Genomic DNA, 26,693 nt, shown 5'->3' with positions numbered 1-26,693 from the left:
TAACAACACTGAGAAATATGCCTTATTCCTTTATACAACCACATTGTATTCTAATTTATCAAAATATATGTAAAAATACACAGAATTCTATTTGATTTTCTTTTTAAACAATTTGAGCTAGTTTTTAAACCAGTGCAATGAACATCCTTATTTTAAGAATTATCTTACACACACGAGTCTATCATTTCAGTTCAGTTCAGTTCAGTCGCTCAGTCATGTCCGACTCTTTGCAACCCCATGAATCGCAGCACGCCAGGCCTCCCTATCCTTCACCATCTCCCAAAGTTCACTCAGACTCACGTCCACAGAGTCCGTGATGCCATCCAGCCATCTCATCCTCTGTCGTCCCCTTCTCCTGCCCCCAATCTCTCCCAGCATCAGAGTCTTTTCCAATGACTCAACTCTTCGCATGAGGTGTCCAAAGTACTGGAGTTTCAGCTTTAGCATCATTCCTTCCAAAGAAATCCCAGGGCTGATCTCCTTCAGAATGGACTGGTTGGATCTCCTTGCAGTCCAAGAGACTCTCAAGAGTCTTCTCCAACACCACACTTCAAAAGCATCAATTCTTCGGTGCTCAGCCTTCTTCACAGTCCAACTCTCACATCCATACATGGCCACAGGAAAAACCAGAGCCTTGACTAGATGGACCTTAGTTGGCAAAGTAATGTCTCTGCTTTTGAATATGCTATCTAGGTTGGTTATAACTTTCCTTCCAAGGAGTAAGCGTCTTTTAATTTCATGACTGCAGTCACCATCTGCAGTGATTTTGGAGCCCCCCCAAAATGAAGTCTGACACTGTCTCTCCTGTTTCCCCATCTATTTCCCGAGTCTATAAACAAATTAAAAAAAAAAAAAACAAAATAATTAAAGTGTATGGAACTTTTTACTCAAATAGATCAGAATATTTTATGATCATATGGAACATGATTATCAATTTTAAATCCTTATAGAAACCATGAGTCTGCTAATCTGCTACTGCTGCTGCTGCTGTTAAGTCACTTCAGTTGCGTCCGACTCTGCACAATCCCATAGACGGCAGCCCACCAGGCTCCTCCATCCCTGGGATTCTCCAGGCAAGAATACTGGAGTGGGTTGCTATTTCCTTCTCCAATGCATGAAAGTGAAAATTGAAAATGAAGTCATTCATTCATGTCTGACTCTTCGTGATCCCATGGACTGCAGCCTGCCAGGCTCCTCTGTCCATGGGATTTTCCAGGCAAGAGTAATGGAGTGGGTTGCCATTGCCTTCTCCATTTGCTAATCTACATGCAGACAAAATTCTGATGAAACCAATATAAAAATACCACAAAACCTAGAAAAACCAAAAACCTAAAATCCCCATAATATTATAACGACCCCTAAATACCCAAGTTTAGTTAATGACTCTGGGTGCCTATATTATGTTCAGCACATCATGAAGAGAAACTTTACTTTATTACGTCACATAAAATTCTAATCAAAGACTAGGTTTAGTTGCTAAGTCATGTCTGACTCTTGTGACCCCATGGGCTGTAGCCCTCCAAGTTCCTCTGTTCACGGAATTCTTCAGGCAAGAATACTGGAATGGGTTGCCATTTCCTTCTCCAGGGGATCTTCCCAACCCAGGAATCGAACCCAGGTCTCCTGCATTGCAGGCAGATTCTTTACCAACTGAGCTACAAGGGAAGCCACCAATCAAAGACTAAGTAAGTTTTCAAATATATGTGAATATCTGAAGACAGAATTTGGGTAAAGAATATCAAATCATAGATATTGAAAAATTGAATGAAACTGAGATATTGCACCTCAATGTTCATTGAAGCATTGTTGACAATAGCTAAGACGTGAGAGCAACCTAAATGTTTATGGACAAAAGAATGGATAAAGATGCGGTACATATAAAAAATGGAATATTATTCAGTCATTAAAAAGAATGAAATAATGACATTTGCTGCAACATGGATGGACCTAGAGATTGTCATACTGAGTAAAGTTAAAGAGAAATATTTTATGATATCGCTTATATGCAGAATCTTAAAAAATGATACAAATGAACTTACTTACAAAACAGAAACAGACTCAGAGAATGGTCTTATAGTTACCATGGGAGAAGGATGGAAGGAGGGATAGTTAGGGAATTTGGGATTGATATGTACACACTGCTATATTTAAAATGGATAACCAACAAGGACCTACTGTATAGCATAGGGAACTCTGCTTAATGTTATGTGGCAGCCTGGATGGGAGGGGAGTTTAGGAGAGAAAGGATACATATATATGTATTGCTGTCCCTTTGCTGTTCACCTGAAACTATCACAACATTGTTAATCAGCTATGCTGCTGCTAAGTCGCTTCAGTCGTGTCCGACTCTGTGCAACCCCATAGATGGCAGCCCATCAGGCTCCCCCGTCCCTGGGATTCTCCAGGCAAGAACACTGGAGTGGGTTGCCATTTCCTTCTCCAATGCATGAAAGTGAAAAGTGAAAGTGAAGTCGCTCAGTCGTGTCCGACTCTTCGCCACCCCATGGACTTCAGCCTACCAGGCTCCTCCGTCCATGGGATTTTCCAGGCAAGGGTACTGGAGTGGGGTGCCATTGCCTTACTCCAATACAAAATAATAAGTTTAAAAAAAAGGAAAAAAGCTAACACAATAAATAAATAATGGTATCTTAGTAACATTATCAATTTTTTTTCAAAATCCATTTGAGTAGACCACAAAAACCATATATATAATCAAGTCCCTATGAAGGTAATTAAACAATGTTTTACAATTTCTTTAGTATTTCCTCATAAGTTGCAACTAACTTTAAGATGCAATGAAGTCAGTATATCCTTGAACCCACAATAGAAGGCACATATTATCTAGCAAAGTATTTGTTATATAAACTTGTGCTAACTAATAAAACAAACCTTACCGTTCTCTTAGCAAAGTTAATTTCTCCATTCCCATTGAAAAATATTTACTGTAATTCTGCAATTAAAATTTGGGTAACATTATTAAGCAATTTGTCTCTATCTTGTATAAATTAAGTAAACTTCCAATATACTGCAATGATTTCTTATTTTTTACTCTAAAGAAAATGATAAAAGGACTAAAACCATAATATTGAATCTGTAGTAATGATTTTATAGTAATGATATATATTTTAATTACCAGAAATTTGGAATTTGGAATTACTACAAAAAACTGTTTATTATATAACTCTTTGTTAAATATTTTCAAACATAGTGTCTTACTTATTATTAAGTATTTCTTACAACTGAATCTATATTCTGCAATTGAACATAAATTTTACAAAACAGAAATTGGGAGATGGCAACAATAAGAGCACATCACCGCTTGCTTCCAATATCTAATAATGGAATACGAGAAATTTGCGTTTCTTCACGTCTTACTCCATCAAATCATGCTACAGTTCCTTCTGATAATTATTTAAGGTGACCAAAAGCCCTTTATTATTGTATCAAACCTATTACCAAGCCATGAACGTGTGCACACGTGCTTTATCATGTCTGACTCTTTTCGACCCCATGGACTGCAACCTGACAGGCTCCTCTGTCAGGTTGGGATTTCCAAGGCAAGAACACTGGAGTGGGTTGCCATTTCCTCCTCCAGGGGATCTTCCCAACCCAGGGATTGAACCCACATCTCTTGTGTCTCCTGCATTGGCTTCGGCAGGTGCATTCTTTACTGCAGTGACACCTGGGAAGCCCTAAACACTTGTTAGAAATACTCCCCATAAGCTCCAAAGACCTTCAGAATTAAAAGAGCTATTAAAAGGAATTCAATTCAATCATTTTCAGATGAAGAAACTGAGATTTAGAAAAGTAGTGGCCTAGGTTAGTGGTCTGGAACTAAACTCCAGGTTATCTGTTACTGAGTTAGATATTCTTTCCATTAAAAAACTTTTATTTCTTTCAAACAAACAAAAAACATTCTCTCCTAACATTCTCTTTAATACATAATTCTAAATAGTTTGCTCAGACTTTATAGTATCCTACTTTGTCAATGTTCTATAATTCTACTGAAATCCTCTTTCCCTGATTATCCTTATTTTGTAATATATAACCTTCTTCTGTATCCTCAGTTCACTTATTGCTTAAACTACTATACATTTTCTTTCAGAATGGTTTGTGTCCTTCAACCTCATTTTCTTACTTCCTATTTATATAACCATTTCAGTCTGGCTTCTGCCTCCTATGTTACATCACATTCCTTTACTGAGAATAACAATGACCTATATGCCACTACACCCAATGGATGCTTCTGAGTCTGTATCTTGATGATATCTTAATAGTATTTAGCTTAGCTTATTATTTTTAAAATATTATTTCTCTGGGCTTCTCTGTTATCATTCATGAATGGTTTTCTTCCTCTATATTTTGGTACTATTTTCTAATAGCCATTATAGGCTCATCTTCTGCTCTTTCTTTCAATGCTTTTGACTATAGTTTTTTTTTCTTTTCCTAAGCCCTTCTTTCTGCACTAAAGAAATATGTATTAAACACCTTCTATATACTAAGCACTATTATAGAGACTGAAGAGAAAGTGGTTAATATAAAAAAAGCCCTACCTTCAATGAGCTTATACTCTTAACATTCCTTTCTCTCTCTACAACACTGAGTAATATCCAACTCCATGCCTTTAATAACCATATATATACAGATAATTGCAATATATATATATATATATATAAAACTGTGTATATGTATGTGTGTGTGTAGGTGTGTGTGTGTATATATATATATTTCTATCATGGACATCTCTCATTGAAAAGGTATGATTCAAGTTGTGAACTGCAGGATGAATAAAAGCCCTATGTAGAAAGTCGAGAGGAGAATATTCCAGACAGAAAAAACAGAATTTATGAAGGCCTGAGGCAACAAATAAGCAGTGTGCCTAGAGAGCACACCAAGATGAGGTAGGAGAAGAAGGAAAGAACTATATCATGCAGACCTTTTGAATCACAATAATTTTGTCAATTAAAGCATCCATTGAAATTTGACTGAAATTATAGCCAGTTACTGGAGAAGGCAGTGGCAACTCACTCCAGTACTCTTGCCTGGAAAATCCCGTGGACGGAGGAGCCTGGTAGGCAGCAGTCCATGGGGTCGCACAGAGTCGGACACGACTGAAGCGACTTAGCAGCAGCAGCAGCAGCATAGCCAGTTACATAGATTAATTTGGTGAGAAGGGATATATTTTCCATACAGAATCATTTTATCTATAAATATGATTTTGTATTCATTCACCACTGAATTATTTAGTAAAGCTGTATATATTAAGAGATATATGTCTACAGATATGGGCAGATACTATAAAATATTTTTACTTCTAGATATTGCATATGTATCATGGCAAACATGATTTTTAATTTTATGTACTGATTATTGAATTTTATAGATAAACTGATGTGTAGATATTACCAGGCACGGTACAATACCTATTTTTCAGTTATTTTTGCCCTGAGTTTTTCAGTTAAACACATCTGCATATAATTATATCTTTGTTTCCTCAATCCAAAAAACATGATTTTACTTTCCTACTTATGTTCTAATATATTAATATTGGTATAATGATAAAAATATTAAGTATACTTGCAGGAAGACTTACCTAATACCTTATGATTACATGATTAGAATTTCAACAGTATATATGATTCAGGCTGTTAGTTGGAGGCATGTATTAATATTCTGTGACAAATTTCTATTTCTAGTTTTCTAGGTTTTTTTCTCTTTCAAGAATAAATGTTGGTTTATATCAACTATCTTTTCTGCATGATAAAGATAAGGATTATCTGTCATTTGAACTATTTAAGATTTTTATTAATGGATTTCATTACCTAGAATTCTTATTGAACTCCTGGAATAAACCATATTGGTTATGGTGCATTAGTCCTTTACACATAATGCTAGACTCCATTATCTAATATTTTATTTAGGATTTTTACAACTATATTCATACTTCACTTTTGTCAGTAGCATTTTATACCATTGCTAAGAATTTTTACATTAATATGGATATTGAATTTTATCAATGTTTTCGGCATCCATTAAGATCACCATATATATGGCTCTTAATACAGCAAACTATGACATTTTCTTGGATACTCGTAGGATATATTCTTTACTTTGTGATTAATTTCTAAGACTGTGTATTAATATAGTCGTTTCCATTTATTTTGCAAAGAAAATTGTGAGAGCTTCAATCTGTAAAACCATTTCTTTCATTTCATATTTTAAAAAATGAAGTCATTATTTCTACTGTTTCTATTTCTTCCTCAGGAATAAGAACACTTCTTAGATTATATCACAATTCTATTTCCCTTTCCTCTGTAATTATCTTCTTATAGCTTATTTTGTTTGTCTTTGTCATTTTCTTCTGTTGTATGAGATAGTGTTTTATTCTGATCATGAATAGGACAAATGATTTTTGGCGGCCTTAATTATTTCCTTTATTCAATTTAATGTGGATGTTAATTTGATCATTACAGTATAGTTTTCTTGCAATTCTTCCCTTTTCAACCATTTTCATTTACATCTAAGCTTGTTTCTTCCCATAATTTTCTACACTTTTTTCAAAAGAACATTCTTCCTTGCAATCTATTGAAAATGCTAAACATCTTTAGAAATGTCTTGATCATTATTTAGTTGGCCATTTATTTTAAAAATATATATGCTTCCTTTGAAATTGTGGATTTGTGTTCCCATTCTCTTTGTCTATATAGTTCCCATAAACCTGAAGTGCTTGTGGTTATGGTTATTACATTTTATCTCTGTTTTTCCTTTCCTAAAGTAAAGCTTTATTTGGATCCATTTGATAGTCCATAAAGAAAGAATGAAAGTGAAGTTGCTCAGTCGTGTCTGACTCTTTGCGACCCCATGGACTGTATCCTACCACGCTTCTCTGTCCATGGGATCTTCCAGGTAAGAGTACTGGAATGGGTTGCCATTTCCTTTGCCAGAGGATCTTCCTGACCCAGGGATCGAACCCAGGTCTCCCACATTGTAGGCAGATGCTTTACTGTCTGAGCCACCATGGATGTCCTTAAGGCTGCCTTCTACTCATTTGATTTATAGATAAATTACTTTATAAAATCAATTTTGGTGGTTGGTTGATACACACAATTTCCATCTCAAACTCACTTTCAACAGCAATCACTTTGTACAATTCCAATATTTGGAAGTGGAATAATTTTCTACCACTTCACCTGGTTTCTTGACACACACCAATTGACTATTCTGCTCTCAGGACTCTTTCTCTCTGTCCTTCTCATCCCTCCTTGATTCTCTCCACAACAGAACTTTATTTCTAGGAAACATATGCCTTTGTTCTTGCCCTGTTATATTTTTGTTATTACTGTCTCTGGATATTATAATGTGTAAGAATAGCTGTCACCAACTTTCTGGTTTCTTTCTGTACTTTTATAGAAAAGATGTTTCATCAGGTGAGATACAGAGAGCTCACCAGACAAGATCTGAAGGTTATTTTTTATCCCACTTCCATATACTTTTAGATAATGAAATTGCTTCCAGAATTGGAATTCCAGCATTCCTTCAAGAATTTCCTCATTTGTGATCAACCATATCAGTACTAATTATTTTGTAGGGTTGTTGAAAATGTCAAATGACAAGAGATGTGCAAACAACTTAAAAACTCAGTTTTATAATGCAGAGAATCTTTGATGAAAGGACCATCTAATCTAAACTTTGGATATTTTGTAATATAGGAAAAAGTAAATAGTTTTACCTTCTGTATACAATATCCATTGCATAAAACAACTTCATATTTTGGAATATACGGGGAGGTACTAGTGATATTTGTTCCATTTATAACTTACATTCAGTTCAGTCGCTCAGTCATGTCCGACTCTTTGCGAGCCTATGAATTGCAGCATGCCAGGCCTCCCTGTCCATCACCAACTCCTGGAGTTCACTCAGACTCACGTCCATCGAGTCCGTGATGCCATCCAGCCATCTCATCCTCTGTCATCCCCTTCTCCTCCTGCCCCCAATGCCTCCCAGCATCAGAGTCTTTTCCAATGACTCAACTCTTCACATGAGGTGGCCAAAGTACTGGAATTTCAGCTTTAGCATCATTCCTTCCAAAGAAATCCCAGGGCTGATCTCCTTCAGAATGGACTGGTTGGATCTCCTTGCAGTCCAGGGGACTCTCAAGAGTCTTCTCCAACACCACACTTCAAAAGCATCAATTCTTTGGTGCTCAGCCTTCTTCACAGTCCAACTCCATTTATCAAATGGAATAATAATCTTCCTCAAATAGTTTAATACATCACATAAAATATGAATAAAAATATATATGGAAACCACTATAATCTTTATTTTAAAACCTGAATCTTTACATTCAACAATAAAATACAATTTGATTTGAAAACTTAAGCATTTAAACCCCAGGTTATTCACAGAATATACTATATAGTTTTCTATTATTTTAAATTGAAATACCTAATTGAATACTGTTTTAAAAATATGCTTTATCACCCTGTTGAAAACATAGTTTCTATGAGGATAACTTTTGCAGACATGCTTAAAAATCTGAATTTGCCCCTGAGTCAGAAAGTAACAAATTTCCGTTAGATGCTTTCTCATACAATAGACCTTCCACTTTCCTTTTTATAAGATTCCTTGAATCTAACCTCAGCTCCTTAAATAGTCTGTACATATTTGATGTACAGAATTATGAAAAAACTCTCACCAGTGTCATTAGTTTCCATGGGAAAATGGCCATTTTTAATTCCTACCCAGAATCTAACTACTTGATGCAGGAAGAAATTCATATTTCTTAAAGTTAAGCTTTCCTAAATTTAATTTCATGCAACCTTGACACCAGCTCAAGTAGCATCTAGATTCTAAATGAGGTCTGAAATATATACAAAAAATTCTACTTTACTTTTCCCTTCAAAATACACTGTCCCCAGCATCCAGGTATTTTCAAGGAAGCAAGCTCAAAAACAACCTCCAGGATTTTCTGCCCTTATGGATGAAGAAATACACATTCCAAAGAAAGTGTTACTTATTTAAAGGGTCTTTAAAAGTTCTTTGGGGAATAGATGAAGTTTCAAATGGAGCTCTCTATTTTCGTAGGTACAAAAGATGTGATAAGGAAAACTATGAATAAAAGATCCTTGACTCTTTAAGTATCTCCCAAATTAGACATTTCTTGAAATGTCCATTTTACTCACTGCTTTCAATTAAAATTATATACTCTCCTCATGACACTTGTCATCTCACTGCCTATGCTCCAGTGATAGCGTTCTCTGTTATTTCTACTGTCTTATGTATGTGGTTTCTATTGCCTAGAATCCTTTCTGCTATGTGGTCTGAGCAAATCCTACAAAATGTTCAAGCATTCTCTTCTTTTGTGATCATCCACATACAAGGCATGGAATATCATCAGAAGGATAATTCAAGAGTTTAGCATAGTATAGAAGATAGGACTGGCTGTAATACATAGAGCTGATAACTCTTTGCCAGAGGAAGATGCATAATACAGCATGGCACTGGAAGGGTTACTTTGGGATTAGAGGAGTCTCGGGTATTATGGGGCTGTATGTAAGTATATGGCAGAAAGTGAAGAGGAACTAAAGAGCCTCTTGATGAAGGTGAAAGAAGACAGTGAAAAAGTAGGCTTGAAACTCAACATTTAAAAAACTAAGACAATGACACCTGGTCCCATTACTTCATGGCAAATAGATAGGGGGAAAAGTGGAAGCCAGGATGGATGTTATTTTCTTGGGCTCCGAAATCAATGTGGACAGTGACTGGAGCCATGAAATTAAAAGATACTTGCTCCTTGGAAGCAAAGCTGTGACAAATCTAGACAGCGTATTAAAAAGCAGAGGCAACACTTTGCTGACAAAGGTCCATATAGTCAAAGCTATTATTTTTCCAGTAGTCATGTATAGATGTGAGAGTTGGGCCATAAAGAAAGCTGAGCGCTTAAGAATTGATGCTTTTGAACTGTGGTATTGGAGAAGATTCTTGAGAGTCCTTTGGACTGCAAGGAGATCAAATAAGTCTATCCTAAATCAACCCTGAATATTCATTGGAAAGACTGATGCTGAAGCTGAAGCTCCAATACTTTGGACACCTGATGGGAAGAGCTGACTCATTGGAAAAGTTCCTGATGCTGGGAAAGATTGAAGGCAAAGGAGAAGGGGGTACAGAGGATGAGATAGTTGGAAGGCATCACTGACTCAAGGTACATGAATTTGAGCAAACTCCTGGAGATGGTGAAGGACAGAGCAGTCTAGTATGCTGCAGTCCATGGAGTTGCAAATAGTCAGACACAACTTAGTGACTGAACAGCAACAACAACCACATATAAGTGTATTTGATGGAACATAGGAACACCATGGAGTAGGCAGCAGAGCACAATAAAAGGAAGCCTTTGACAAAAAGGAAAAACTTCCTCATATTCAGAGATCTTCCTCATGGATAATATGGTAAGAGTGGTGCAAGTACAAATGGAAAGAAGTAAGAAAAAAGTTTTTCAAGGCAAATTTTTCTTCTTCTTCATTTTCACTTTCCTCCAGATCAAATTTATTCCCCCATCATTGTGTTATAATATCCAGAGTTTTAAGGAAATTCAGGCTGTGATAGTAAAGAAATTCTATCATAAAATTACAATTTACCTAAAATGTGTTTTTTTCTGTGTCTTTGACCAGATAAAACTGAGGGAAAATGTTCAAACCCAAAATATCCATTGTTCCTTGGTGTTTTGCCAAAACAACCAATTTATTTACTGAATGTTTTAGTTTTCAGCTTAGCTGTTCTGATGTTATGTCTGTATATGTAGTCTGATGCTTTACCAGACTAATGAATTTCATGCTTTTGGATTCCCAATGGCAACCCACTCCAGTACTCTTGCCTGGAAAATCCCATGGACAGAGGAGCCTCGTAGGCTGCAGTCCATAGGGTCGCTAGGAGTCAGACACGACTGAGCGACTTCTCTTTCACTTTTCACTTTCATGCATTGGAGAAAGAAATGGCAACCCACTTCAGTGTTCTTGCCTGGAGAATCCCAGGGATGGGAGAGCCTGGTGGGCTGCCGTCTATTGGGTCGCACAGCGTCGGACACGACTGAAGCGACTTAGCAGCAGCAGCAGCAACGTTATTTTGCTTTTAAGGAATCCATTACCTGGAAATAGTAAACAAACGCAGAGAAGCCTAAATGTTGAAATTAAAATGAGACTCTAAAAATTCTAGAAAGATCAAGGGTCATTTGGCTGTACATTTTTAGAAAGAAGTTGCAAAGTTTTACCTTCTACGGAAAAAAAAAAAGAATGTGTTGATTACAAATTAGACATATGAGATAAACTGATTTTCCTTGTCAGTTATTTAATAATAGCAAACATGTTTAATTGTACAAATTTGAAATTCAGGGCAGTAAAAATTCAAAGAGCCATATATGACATCAAAATCTTAATAAATATTAATAGACCAATTTTAAGGAAATAAGTAACTTACTTGTATCTAAGGTTTGTTTTAAATTACTCATAAAATTTTGGTTAATTTACTGCAAAGGAAGCCTCTTCTCTATTGACTGTTCTACTTTCTGTAGGACTATTTTCATTAACCTAAAGTGACCAACTCTGTTGGTTTGCTAGGACCAATGGGTTTCCTGGCCTATAAGGCTTTCAGTACTAAAGCCAGGATCATTTCAGGCAAACCTCATGCCAAAGCTTGCCTAATTCTTACAGTTAGGTATCAGTTCATGATTTTTACATGAAATATATATGTAACAATTTGACCAACCTTAGAGGATGAAATTCTCATGATATATGAACAAAAATCTTTTTCTAGGTAAAAAAAAATCCCTATCACTTTCCAAGACCTCTGTATAGGGGACAAAGTGACTTAATCATTGTATATAGCAATATACAGGGTTCAATTAGTGGGGCAAATGAACAACATGAGGTTTGAGAAAAAGCAGAGTTTGAAACCTGAATCCAGCATTCACTTGCTGAGTGGCAATGAGAAAAATAATGTAACAACTAAGATACAATTTCTATAACTATAAAGTGGGATATTACCACACCTCATAAAATCGGTGCTTATAAAAGCAAAGCGGCACATCGTAAAGTTTTAAAAATAGTATCATCATCATTCATTTCATTAGAAGTACCAAAATGGAAATAAAAGAATGTGGTTTCTTCCTTCTCAAAAATTCAGTGATTATTTCAGAAAGCTTAGATAGATACACATATAAATAGAGAGGGAGATTTATTTTAAAGAATTGCCTCCTTTGATTATTGAGGTTGGTAAGTTCAAAATCCACAGGATAGGCCAGAAGGCTGGAATAGAATAGGCCAGAGAAGAGTTACAGTTTGAGTCTAAAATCAATCTGTAGCAGAATTTCATCTTCTTTGGGGGAGGCTGAGCTTTAATCATTAAGACCTTCAACCTATTGGGTGAGGTCCACCAACATAGTGGAAGAGAATATGCTTTACTCAAAGTCTACTGATTTGTATGTTAATCCCATTCTTAAAATACTTTCAAAGAAACATCTACAGTAATGTTTGACTAAATATATGGTTTCAATAATCGAGCTAAGTTGACACATAAACTAACCATCACATGGAGAGAAGGTACTCCATATTCCCTAGGATAAATCTAGGCTGTTAATAGATGTTTCCATTTACTTACATTAGGTTTTAGATGTATTATCATTCCTTGGCTGTATATAAAAGATACATGGTTAATGAAAAATCAAGGTAATCAAACATTGAAAATCCTGGGAAAGCTCTAGAACCTGAAGTAGATCTCTAGGAAGTGAGGATGCCTCCTCCAGGTGAAGCATGTGTTCTTCAAATTATTTATAGAAAGTAGTGGCTCCAAATGCCTGGTATATTGTCACAATCAGGGTCCATTCAAGAAATCTTGTGGTTAACCAACTAGAATCAAGCACGTAGAGAACTGGGTTTTAATTCAAAGAGAACATTAGAAGAAATAATCAAACCATATTATGGAATCCAGAACATAATAGAAGGAGCTGGTTTGACAAGAGACAGTACCAAAGATGTGATAAGGACTGGGCATATTCCCATGGCAGACCTCAATTTCGTTACCTCCTTTATAGCCAACCTTGGACCTCATCAGCTCAGATAGCAGATAAGGCATAGTATCAAATCAGGGAAGTTAAAAAGTCAGAAAAAGGGATAATAGAGTCGAGATATTCATTATATAGAAAAACAGGCACACAGTTTTTGAGTTAACAAGATGAATAGAGCCTGGAAAAAATAATATGGTAGTTCAAAATGGATAAAATGGTACCTTTAAATTATTGTTTGCAACATTTTTGGCAATATTGTACACATTTGATAAAATGCTGTTGCTATAACTGAGCTTTCATCTTTCCCTAGAACCATCATCATTCATAAGAAAGATAATGTGTACTAGATAAAATTATCCCAATTGAGCAAGATGCTAAATGTCATTTCAGGTAATGATATAAATGAAGAAAATTTGTAATAAGTAGAACAGGGTCTCATTAACAATCTGAGGGGTTTTAAACTACTTTCATGGTTCAGTTCAGTTCAGTTCAGTCGCTCAGTCGTGTCTGACTCTTTGCGACCCCATGAATCACAGCATGCCAGGACTCCCTGTCCATCACCAACTGGTTAACAAATACTCAGGTAGCTACTACTTGTAATTGTCATGTAAAAAGCATTCTTCCTGCAAATAGTTCAGAGTGGTGGTATATCTGTTCCATTTCGGGGGGTATAGGTTGTCCTTTGTGGGAATGATTATTTCATTTATATATTAGGAGCAAATATTTATTGAGCACTTTATAGTGGTAGGGCAGTGGGCTAAGGGCTCAAAACACAGAAAGGCATAAAACATGATTTTTTTCCCATGAGAAGAAGTCTCTTTACAACATAGCCTAGAATATATTCTCTTCAGAATGCATATATTCTTTCTTTCTTTCTTTCTTTTTTTAATGTGGACTTCCCATTTGAATAAGAAGTCTTAGGACCAGAAAAGGTCATATGCTATTCAAAACAACCCAGATAACATAAAAGCTAGTTATTTAATACTTCTTACTATTCTACTATATTACAGTAACTGCAATTCGAATCTACATCCATTTAAGGGAAGCCATGGGGGTCTATGGCCTGTAGTGTTTTCCAGCACCACTTCTGACACCAAATAAATAGTTTTTCCCTCACGGTAACCAATTCTCCACTCTCTGGACACCAAACTGGTGTCCTGTGATTCAATTCAATTCTGTTACTATCTGGAGTAAGCACAGAACCCACAGGTCATGGGTACAGTCCTATTAGACTCCTCCAAATTCAGCTGTAAGGCCCGGGTTGCCACCTGTACTTTTGACTTCACAGGTATAAAGCTGGGGCTTTCCATAACCTTCTCATCAATAAAGCTGGGGCTTTCCACAACCCTCTCATCAAGTTAAAGAAATTAATAGAATGGCTTATAGAATGCAGGAAAGTACTTTACTTATGATTACCAGCTTACAAGAAAAGATATTAGAAAGGATAGAAGTGAACAGCTAGATGAAGAGATCCACAAGGGTCCTGAAATCAGGAGGTTCTGTCACCGCAGAGTTGAGGTGTGCCACCTTCCAAGTATTAGGATATGTTTAGTAACCTGGGAACTCTCTGAATCCCATCGTCTAGGGGTTTGGGCAGAGATTCCATTATGTAAGCAAGATTGCTTAAATCATTGACCATTGGAAACTGAACTCAACCATCAGTTCTTGTCCCCTTTCTGAAGTCCAGGGGTCAGGTGGTGGTGGTAGTTGTGGTTTAGTCCTCAGCCATGTCCAACTCTTGTGACCCCACAGGCTGTAGCCCACCAGGCTCCCGTGTCCATGGGATTTCCCAGGCAAGAATACTGGAGTGGGTAGTCATTTCTTTCTCCAGGGTATCCTTCAGACCCAGGGATTGAACCTGAGTCTCCTGCAGTGACCAGTGGATTATTTACCACTGAGGAGGCACTTGGGTGGAAGACTTCAAACCTCTAATCACAATGTTGGTTCCTCTGGCAAACAGTCCCCATTCTTAAAGCTATCTAGGGGCCCAACAAGAGTCATTTTATTAGCATAACCACAGGCAGGGTTGAATGGGGCTTGCTATGAATAATAAAAGACGTTCCTGTTACCTTTATCACTCAGGAGATTCTGAGGGTTTTAGATGGCAGGTCCCTATAGGAAACCAGCAACAAAGAACAAATATATATAGATATATCCCTTATTGTATCACAAGCAATAAGGAAGTCTGAAGCTAAGGTGAATGCTTAGTGAAACAACAATCTTTCAAAAAATACTATGCTTAATTAAGTCCTCTATCTTTTCATGTTAGTCAAAATGGTAGGCAAAATTTATTAGAAACTTCGTAGGTTAAAAACTTCATTAGGTATTGAAATAATTGTTCACTCTGCATTCACTGGCAAATTTTTCTGGAATTTCCGAATTATTATGGTTTTTTTTGCATAATCTAATATTAAAATCTAGAATGCAAACACCATTAAGGCTCTCTATAAAAATGAGAAAATCTCAAAATTAAAAGAAATGCCCCATTCTCTTACAGTAATGATAACTGATGTATAGCTCTTTGAGAGGGAGCTGATATACCCAGTGAGCTTGATTCCATATTGCTTATAATTGATACCTCATTAGTAAGAGATAAAAGTCAAATCTCTAATCCTCTTCACAATTATAGTATTAAATTTGAAGGGAGAAAGGAGAACAGAAACTAATTTTTTAATATTTTGCTCCAACATGATTGCTAGTAGGTTAGTGTTATATACCTTACAAAATACTTAAGCCTTCATCCCACTGTCATTAAGCATCATAAAAAGATATAGATCTTCCAGTTCCAGGAAAAGATGACACAGACTCACTTTCCCCTATTCTTCCCCTCTAAATACTCTGGAAATAATTCAACAGACAATCATAAAAGGACCCTAAAAGAAGGAAAGAAAAAGGCAAACTGTACAGAAACCTCAGAACCTGAGGACATGATAGTGAGTTTCATGGGTTTTACTTTTTATTTCCCACATATTCTAGACTGGGCTCTAGAGAGGGCTGCAATTTGAAACTCCAATCAGCACAGAAGGAAAACAAGACAACAAGAAAATTCTGATTTCTATTGCCAAAGGACCCAAAACAGGTAGCTCAGCAGAGATCTAGTAGAGAGATCCATCCATATCCTACATTCAGGGCAGTTCACAGCCCAATCTACCATAGAAGCAGTATTGAAGGAGGAAACAGACAGAACAGGCTCCATCTTGAAAGCAGGACTCCATCTTGGGCTGCTATATGGACTTTGAGCTATATGTCCAGTATCTATGGAAACGACATACCAACTGGAAAACCAGGCCCCCCCAGATGGAAGAACGCCAGGGCTCATACCTAGATTCTCCATTGCTTAAAAGAATACCCTAATTATCTGTGTAACCAAATAGAATCATAAATTATATTATGCTTGTTGAGGTATGACCACAGGCCTATTGATAATTGTCCACTGTAAACTACCTAGGCTTAAGGCATATGAATAACGGGTTAACTTGGATTGTATCTTTCTTTTCCTTTGTTCAGACTAGTTTCAGGGAATTTGGGGAGGTAGGTTTGGGCACATACACTTAGGGTATATAAGGTTTTCACAAAAACTGGTCAGGGTCCTTGGCTAAGAGGAAACTTTGCCTTGGGCCCCCCGGTATAATAAACTGTACTTCACTATCTGCATTGTCCTTCTGAGTGAGTTTGTTTCCCAGAACGCGTGGCTACAACAGTTTCAATGTTATCCATGTGAAACACCCACAGCAGCATTAGCCAGATCCAAAGAGCAACAGCAGGAGCAGAAGGGTCCAATATGGACATCAATAACTTCACATACGGAACAATAGCAGACTCAAACAAAATTACAGAAGTAGTAATGATAGCAACGTCTACTATACACTGGTGCTTCCCTGGTGGCTCAGACAGTAAAGAATACGCCTGCAATGCGGGAGACCTGGGTTTGATCCCTAGAGGAAGGTATGGCAACCCACTCGAGTATTCTTGCCTGGAGAATCCCCATGGACAGAGGAGCCTGGTGGGCTACATTCCATGGGGTCGCAAAGAGTCAGACATGACTAAGTAATTAAGCACAGCACAGCACTATACACTGAGTCAGGTGGCCTGTTCTGCCATAGAGGGTGTGTCAGGAGGAAGCAATAGCCAGATCTTCTGTAGCAGCACCATCTAATAAGGGACCCATCTAACACAGCACACCCAAATGAGTGAGCACTCAATCCATCACAGAAGCAGAAACAGTGGGATCCATTTCCCATACCCAGAGCAACAGCAGCAGTATCTTCCACAGTAAGAGTATTAGCAGGGCCAGTCAGGGACCCATCCTAAAATTCTGACTGGACTCAGTGGTAACCCAATCTGTCACAACAATAAGAGCATAGAGGTGTTCCTGTCACACACCTGGGAGATTTATAAGACTAATCCTACAAAGTGACAGCAGTCAAAGACATCAGGCAGTACATGCAGGAATTGGGCAGGAGCACCAGTGGAACCAGAAATAGAAAGCCAATCAGAATAAATGTAGAGGTTCTGAAAATTATTGTTGTAACTACAACTCACTGGAGTAGGCAAGGTCCTACATGCAAAGCCTAAGTAGGATGACTTCCTGCTGAAAGAGATTTAAATGGGTTCAAGAGACTTCTAACATTATATACAAAATGTCTAAGATACAACTGTACATCCCTAATTATATAAAACCATGAAAAACACTACTAAAGATGATAACTGACACCAACAACGTGATGAAACAGGTGCTAAGATTGTCTGACTGGGATTTTAAATGGGCATTATACATGCATTTCTATAAATAATTATAAATTCTGTTGAAACAAATATAAAAAATAGGAAGCCTAAAGAAATAGAGGTCATAAAAAATAACCAATTGGAAATTATAGAACATAAAAATAAAATAGCTGTATTTCTTTTTAAAAAAAAATCACTGGCCAAGTGCAATAGTAGAGTAGATATGGTAGAAAATATAATCAGTGAGTTGGAGGACAGATGGGGCTTACACATTCCAAGTAACAGGAAGAAAGCAGGCTTTTAAAAATGAACAGAGCTTCAGGGATATATGAGATAATAAGAAATATCTAACAGTTGTATCAGTGAAGTCATAGAAGGAGAGGAGAAAGTATGGAGTTGAAATACATTTGAAAAATGGCAGAAAATTACCAAAATTTGGTGAAATATTTTAATTTTGATTCTAGAAGTTGAGCAAAACACACATAGGATAAGCCCAAAGAAACACATACCAAGAGATATCATAATTAGACATTTGAAAGCTAAAAACAAAAAGTCTCGAATCATCAGAAAAAATGACATGTTGCCATTTCCTTTGCCAGGGGATCTTCCCGACCCAGGGATCAAACTCAGGTCTCCTGCATTAGAGGCAAACACTTTACCATCCAAGATACTGGGGAAGAGACCATAATTAGACTTCTGAAAACTAAAAACAAGAAGTCTCAAAACATCAGAAAAAATGACATGTTACCTATAAAGGAACACAGACTCAAATGACAGCAAATTTCACATCTGAAGCCACAAAGATCATGTTGGAAGTGGCACTTTACTTCCAAAGGAAAAGAAATGTTAAAGCAAATCATATATTCAACTTTATTCATAGCAGTAAAAGCCTGGAAACTCTCCAAATAATTTTCAATGGGTGAATGGTTAAATAAATTTTGGTACATCTACTTATACTAAATGGATGAACCTCAAGAGAATCATGCTGAAAGAGAAAAATAATAATAATCTCAGAATTATAGTAAGATTTTATTTTATAAGATTTGGGAAATAACAATTACAGAGATGAAGAATAATTTAGTGGCTGCAATGAGTTAAGGATGACATATATAGCTACAAAAACGTAGAATGAGGGTGTTTTGTGGTCATAATAAAATATGCAACTTGACTGTAGCAGTGATTATGTGAAGCTATACATATGACATCTTTGGGTGCAAAGAATATAATCAATCTGATTTTGGTGTTGACCACCTGGTGATGTCCAGGTATAGAGTCTTTCCTTGTGTTGTTGGAAGAGGATGTTTGCTATGGCCAGTGCATTCTCTTGGCAAAACTATTAGCCTTTGCCCTGCTTCATTTCATATTCCAACGCCAAATTTGCCTGTTACTCCAGGTGTTTCTTGACTTCCTACTTTTGCATTCCAGTTCTCTATAATGAAAAGGACATATTTTTTGGGTGTTAGTTCTAAAAGGTCTTGTAGGTCTTCATAGGACCATTCAACTTCAGCTTCTTCAGCGTTACTGGTTGGGGCATAGACTTGGATTACTGTGATATTGAATGATTTGCATTGGAAATGAACAGAGATCACGCTCTCGTTTTTGAGATTGCATCCAATACTGCATTTTGGACTCTTTTATTGACCATGATGGCAATTCCATTTCTTCTAAGGGAGCTGACTGTGGCTCAGATCATGAACTCCTTATTGCCAAATTAAGACTTAAATTGAAGAAAGTAGGGAAAACCACTAGACCATTCAGGCATGACCTAAATCAAATCCCTTATGATTATACAGACTTCCCTGGTGGCTCAGATGGTAAAGCGTCTGTCTACAATGCGGGTGACCCAGGTTCAATCCCTAGGTTGGGAAGATCTCCTGGAGAAGGAAATGGCAATCCACTCCAGTACTCTTGCCTGGAAAATCCCATGGACAGAGGAGCCTGGTAGGCTAAAGTCCATGGGGTCGCAAAGAGTCGGACATGACTGAGCAACTTCACTTCTTCTTCACTTCTTATGATTATACAGTGGAAGTGAGAAATAGATTTAAAGGACTAGATCTGACAGATAGAATACCTGTGAACTATGGATGGAGGTTCGTGACATTGTACAGGAGACAGAGATCAAGACCATCTCCATGGAAAAGAAATGCAAAAAACAAAATGGCTGTCTGGGGAGGCCTTACAAATAGCTGTGCAAACAAGAGAAGCAAAAAGCAAAGAAGAAAAGGAAAGATATAAGCATCTGAATGCAGAGTTCCAAAGAATAGCAAGAAGAGATAAGAAACCCTTACTCAGTGATCAATCCAAAAAAATAGAGGAAAACAGCAGAATGGGAAAGACTAGAGATCTCTTCAAGAAAATCAGAGATTTCATGCAAAGATGGGCTCGATAAAGGATAGAAATGGTATGGACCTAACAGAAGCAGAAGATATTAAGAATAGGTGGCAAGAATACATGGAAGAATTGTACAAAAAAGAGCTTCATAACCAAGATAATCACGATGGTGTAATCACTCACTTAGAGCTAGATATCCTGAAATGTGAAGTCAAGTGGGCCTTAGAAAGCATCACTATGAACAAAGCTAATGGAGGTGATGGAATTCCAGTTGAGCTATTTCAAATCCTGAAAGATGATGCTGTGAAAGTGCTGCACTCAATATGCCAGCAAATTTGGAAAACTCAGCAGTGGCCACAGGACTGGAAAAGCTCAGTTTTCATTCCAATCCCAAAGAAAGGCAATGCCAAAGAATGCTCAAACTACCACACAATCGCACTCATCTCACATGCTAGTAAAGTAATGCTCAAAATTCTCCAAGCCAGGCTTCACAATACGTGAACCATGAACTTCCAGATGTTCAAGCTGGTTTTTTAAAAGGCAGAGGAACCAGAGATCAAATTGCCAACATCTGCTGGATCATGGAAAAAGCAAGAGAGTTCCAGAAAAACATCTACTTCAGCTTTATTGACTATGCCAACGCCTCTGACTGTGTGGATCACAATAAACTGTGGAGAATTCTGAAAGAGATGGGAATACCAGACCACCTGACCTGCCTCTGGAGAAACCTATATGCAGGTCAGGAAGCAACAGTCAGAACTGGACATGGAACAACAGACTGGTTCCAAATAGGAAAAGGAGTACGTTGAGGCTGTATATTGTCACCCTGCCTATTTAACTTCTATGCAGAGTACATCATGAGAAACACTGGGCTAGAAGAAGCACAAGCTGGAATCAAGATTGCCGGGAGAAATACTAATAACCTTAGATATGCAGATGACACCAGCCTTATGGCAGAAAGTCAAGCTTTTTGATGAAAATCAAGAGGAGAGCGTAAAGGTTGGCTTAAAGATCAACATTCAGGAAACTAAGATCATGGCATCTGGTCCCATCACTTCATGGGAAATAGATGGGGAAACAGTGGAAACAGTGTCAGACTTTATTTTGGGGGGCTCCAAAATCACTGCAGATGGTGGCTGCAGCCATGAAATTAAAAGATGCTTGCTCCTTGGAAGAAAGTTATGACCAACCTAGATAGCATATTCAAAAGCAGAGACATTACTTTGCCAACAAAGGTCTGTCTAGTCAAGGCTATTGTTTTTCCGGTGGTCATGTATGGATGTGAGAGTTGGACTGTGAAGAAAGCTGAGTGCCGAAGAATTGATGCTTTTGAACTGTGGTGTTCGAGAAGACTCTTGAGAGTCCTTTGGACTGCAAGGAGATCCAACCAATCTATTCTAAAGGAGATCAGCCCTGAGTGTTCTTTGGAAAGAATGATGCTAAAGCTGAAGCTCCAGTACTTTGGCCACCTCATGTGAAGAGTTGACTCATTGGAAAAGACTCTGATGCTGGGAGGGATTGGGGGCAGGACGAGAAGGGGACGACAGAGGGTGAGATTGCTGGATGGCATCACCAACTCGATGGACGTGAGTTTGAGTGAACTCCGGGAGTTGGTGATGGACAGGGATGCCTGGCGTACTGCAATTCATGGGGTCTGACTGAACTGAACTGATACATATGGCAAAATGTCAGAGAGCTGTGGGAACACATGCATGCATATGCATACGTACATCAGTGTATGTATAACTGATGAAATCTGAAAAAACTGAGGATTATACCAATATCAGTTTCCTGGTATTGATATTCTACTGTGAACAAAGAGTGCTGCTGCCATTTCAATTCTACAGGCATCTAGCCATTAGTCACCATAGTCAGTCACCATCGATACACTGTGAGGGGAATTCAGGACAGAAACAAAAATAAACAAATAAAACAGGAAGCATTCTATGCCTTGGATAATGGCTCTAGATAGTTAAGATTTATATCTAAGGAATCATTTCAATGGATCCAGATTCTTGCATCTTGTCATACATGAAAGAAAATGAAAGTGAAGTCGCTCAGTCGTGTCTGACTCTCTGCGACCCCATGGACTATAGCTTACCAGGCTCCTCTCTCCATGGGATTCTCCAGGCAAGAATACTGGAGTGGATTACCATTTCCTTCTCCAGGAGATCTTCCCAACCCAGGGATCGAACCAGGGTCTCCTGCATTGCAGGCAGACACTTTACCATCTGAGCCACCGTTGTCATACATAGGAAGCACTAAAATTATTAACTTGAGATGCCCGTTCTTTACGATTAGCAATAATCTTTGGATGTTTCACTGCATGTTTTTTCCCATTAAAAAAAAAAAAACCTCCTATATATCCTGACTCTTTCCTTCCCTCTCCAAACAAGGTCCTCAGAGCTGAGAGGTGGTCTCCCAGGCTATAGTCTTCAGTAACTTGCCCATATAAAACTTAACTCTCAAATTTTAGGTTGTTTTTCTTTCAGTTGAAAGTACTGTAGGTGTGCATAGATGTTAACATTGGGAGAGGGAGGGAAAGATGGACAGTAGTTTCCTGTATATTTTTTGTAACTTACTGTGAATTTATAATTAAAATTATAAAATTAAAAATTATTAAAAAAATAAAACATGCAAGTGTTTCTTATAATTGGAAAGGTTTAACAAAAGTATTATATCCAACGCACCTTTGAAAATAGTTGTTGGAATTTATGGCCTTATTTCCACTCTTTGGTGGTGGATGTTTGAGTCACTAAGTCATGTCCGACTCTTGCAAACCCATGAACTGCACCCTGCCTGGCTCCTCTGTCCTTGGGATTTCCCAGGCAACAATACTGCAGTGGGTAGCTTTTCCATTCTCCAGGGGATCTTCCCAACTGAGGGATTGAACCAACGACTCCTGCATTGCAGCCAGATTCTTTACAGACTGAGGTACAAGGGAAACTCTGATTGAGGTGCTTGCTAATTTATCTTGTCTGTTTATACACTACATGCAAGACCATTTGGACATTCATAATTATAAAATACACTGAGAGAAAATTAGCTTTGCTAGCAAATATTCTCTTATCGTTCCTTTTAAAATATATTTTCTTCAGTAACTATATCGACATAGTTTATGATTGTTCCCTTTCTCAGTTCAGTTCTTCTTTCTAACAGTATATAAATGGATTCATTTGAATCTCAATGGAGAACAGGCACAGACTATAAAAACACCTGAATAATGAGCATATAGCTTTTCAAAACCATAGAAGACACATAATAAAGTCAAGATTCAAATAAAATATATAGACACTTGCAAGTAAAACTTCAGAGTAAATGTACAACTGCAAGTGGTCCGAATACAGATTTGGTTAACATTTAGTATGTATATAAGAAAATCAAAACAAAAAAAAGGAGTGGGGGGAGAAGTTCATGCTGAACTCATACTTTCGTGTGGAGGCACTAAACATTCGTGGACAAAGCAATACTCAGGAAAAGAAAATGTGCTCTGCTGCTGCTAAGTCACTTCAGTCGTGTCCGACTCTGTGCGACCCCACAGACGGCAGCCCACCAGGCTCCCCCATCCCTGGAATTCTCCAGGTAAGAACACTGGAGTGGGTTGCTATTTCCTTCTCCAATGCATGAAAGGGAAAAGTGAAAGTGAAGTCGTTCAGTCATATCTGACTCTTAGCGACTCCACAGACTGCAGCCTACCAGGCTCCTCCATCTCAGTGTTGTTCAATTAAAGATAATTTTTTTCCAATATACACAATCTCAAGTTATCGAGCATTCATGAAAAAATTATTAGAGTGTTACAGAAACCAGTACTCGAGAAACCAAGCACCACACTCGGAGAGTTGGAGAACCAGATTTATTATGCTGGCGGGCCCAGAGGAGTTAACACTCCAAGCTCTGAGCCACGAACAAAGGGATTACAGAGATTTTACAGACAGACTGTAGTGGGCAACACTAGCTGTTAATAGGCTGGTTTAAACTAAGGGTTTTCGTGTGCACAGGACCAGTGGTCAAGATGGGGAGGGGGATGCCTGGCCTGGACAGGCATGATTAAGCAGGTTTGCAGGGGCTGGGCAATTGCAAACAGCAGGACAAGGGTGAGTGAAATAAACTCCAGTTTCTAGTATTGCAAGTCCCCATTTTCTGAGACTACGTGACCTACATGATCTAGATTTTGCAAGGGGTATGCTAAATTACAGAGGCAGAAGGAGAAAGAGATTATATAAAATTTTAACTATTCAGTGATGGTACAAACAGCAGTAGCAGTTTCAATGAGCAGCAGATCTATTTAAACCTCAGCAGATCTGCTTAAACCTGACAAAGACAAAGACGAGGAACAACAGGAATTCTCATTCTTTGTTCCTGGGTGGCAATGCAAAATGGTACAGTCAATTCGGAAGCAATTTCTTACATAGCTAAACATAGTCATACCATATGATCTAGCAATTATGCTCCTAGACAGTTAACCCAATGACTTGAAGCTAATGCCCATGCAAAAACATGCACATAAATTTTATAATAGCTTAATTCACACACTCTCTCTCTCTCTCTCTCTCTCTCTCTCACACACACACACACACACACACAGAGGAAACAATCAAAGTGTCCTTTAATAGATGAATGAATAAACAAACCTATGTTACATCAACATAACAGAATACTATTCAAGAATAAATAGAAGTGACCTATCAAATCACAAAAAGAAATCAATGAAACCTGAATGAATGCTATTAGGTAAAATAAGGTAGTCTGGAAAAAGTTATACACTGCATGATACCAATTACACGACATTCTGGAAAAGGTAAAACCGTAGAGAAAATAAAAAATATCAGAGGCTTTTTTCTTTTGCTTCAGAATACTTTTATTAGTTTGGATACAGTTTGTCAACACTCAACTACTACTCTTCTGCTTCAACACACAAATCCACTCGATCAGGGTCTTCCTAGCCCCATACCTCATATGCTGCTGCTGCTGCAACGCGTCAGTCGTGTCCGACTCTGTGAGATCCCATAGACGGCAGCCCACCAGGTTCCCCGGTGCCTGGGATTCTCCAGGCAAGAACACTGAAGTGGGTTGCCATTTCCATTTCCAATGCATGAAAGTGAAAAGTAAAAGTAAAGTCGCTCAGGCGTGTCCGACTCTTAGCGACCCCATGGACTGCAGCCTACCAGGCTCCTCCATCCATGGGATTTTCCAGGCAAGAGTACTGGAGTGGGTCGCCAGTGCCTTCTCTGATACCTCATATATTGTAATGTTATTGTGTGCATCTGCAGGAACCTCAAGATTGGGATGTTTTCGGTTACAACAGGTTGCAGCAGCGAGTTTCAGATTTCACACCCTGGATACAAAGTTCATAAGGTCTTTCTCGAGCTGGGTTAAGGTACCGAATATACAGTTTTTGTCGGGGGAAGCCTCTTTTTCTCGTAGAGCCTAATAAACAGCCCCGACAGGCACAAAGAGTGAGACCTTTAGTCACTGTTTCCTAGAAACTTCAGAATCACCAACAACACAAGGAGGAGGAGAATAAGCCAGTGTGACTTGCTCCCAAGGCAGCCTGGGGCATGCTCTGGTTGATTCTGCAAAATTCGAAAGTGCCTTCCACAGGGCACCTTCCCAGGAAGATCTATGGCTTCATCTCTCAGAACATAAAACACATAGGAACTCAAAAAGGAGACACACGTAGGCCAGAAAATGAACCATATTACAGACCGACTGCATAGTGAGCTGAGAGGAAGTGACTCCTGGTGTGCTGGTCTGCCCTGGCACTTGGAAACTGAGGCCCAGGCTGGCTGGGCCTTTGATGACATCACAGAGGGCACCCCAGCTAGCCTCCATCTGGTCATTGTGATGATTTCAGAGCAGAAGATAAGGAAGGCTGCAGGGGTCAACTGGGAGTAGGGTTTAAAGGGAAATGCTGACATTTCCAGTGGGCATTGACAAAAGAGGTGGGGAGTGACAAAATGCCATCTCCTTGTCAGTGTATTCTTTCTGAACCTGGAGCTCTACTGGGAGGGTGAGCCAATCTTTTATTTTTATTTTTCCATTTGTTGAATCCAGACGCTGTGGTGAGCAGAACAGACCCAGGGGCTTGTGTGCCCGTGGAGCAGAGTGCCAAGAGGGCAAGAAAGGTATTAAACCAGAGGCCACAAACTAGGAGCTGCTGATGTGTTTTATGTGGTTATGCTGTTCCTAAAAATGACTGTGGTCGGTCACTAGGTCCTTTCTGACTCTTTGGCACCATGAACTGTAGCCCACCAGGCTCCTCTGTCCATGGCATTTCCCAGGCAGGAATACTGGAGTGGGTTGCCTTTCCTTCTCTAGGCATAAAGGATTTTTTAGGGCAGTGAAACCATTCTGTATAATGTTATGGTAAATACATGATACTACATATTTGTCAAAACTCGTAGAACCTTACAGCACACACACACAAAAAATCAATCAATGTATGCATATTAAAAAAAATTTTTGACATCAAGAATGGAATGCAAAATTTGACTAAACAATATAATTATATTACAAATGTATGAAACCGTCTCACTAAGATCCCCTGACTTAAGTAACTTGGAAAAGGAATGGAGTTTGCAAG

General features: G+C 38.2%; 1 pseudogene; it reads right to left on the bottom strand.

Annotated features, from left to right (window-relative positions):
- Positions 1–24,887: 24,887 nt before the first annotated feature.
- Positions 24,888–26,028, bottom strand: LOC128070171 (protein FAM209-like; annotated as a pseudogene).
- Between the last annotated feature and the right edge of the window lie 665 nt (positions 26,029–26,693).

The sequence above is a fragment of the Budorcas taxicolor genome, chromosome X (assembly GCF_023091745.1).
Source record: "Budorcas taxicolor isolate Tak-1 chromosome X, Takin1.1, whole genome shotgun sequence".
Lineage (NCBI taxonomy): Eukaryota > Metazoa > Chordata > Mammalia > Artiodactyla > Bovidae > Budorcas > Budorcas taxicolor.
Note: the sequence above shows the minus strand (reverse complement) of the source record. Positions and strands in the feature narration are given on the sequence as shown.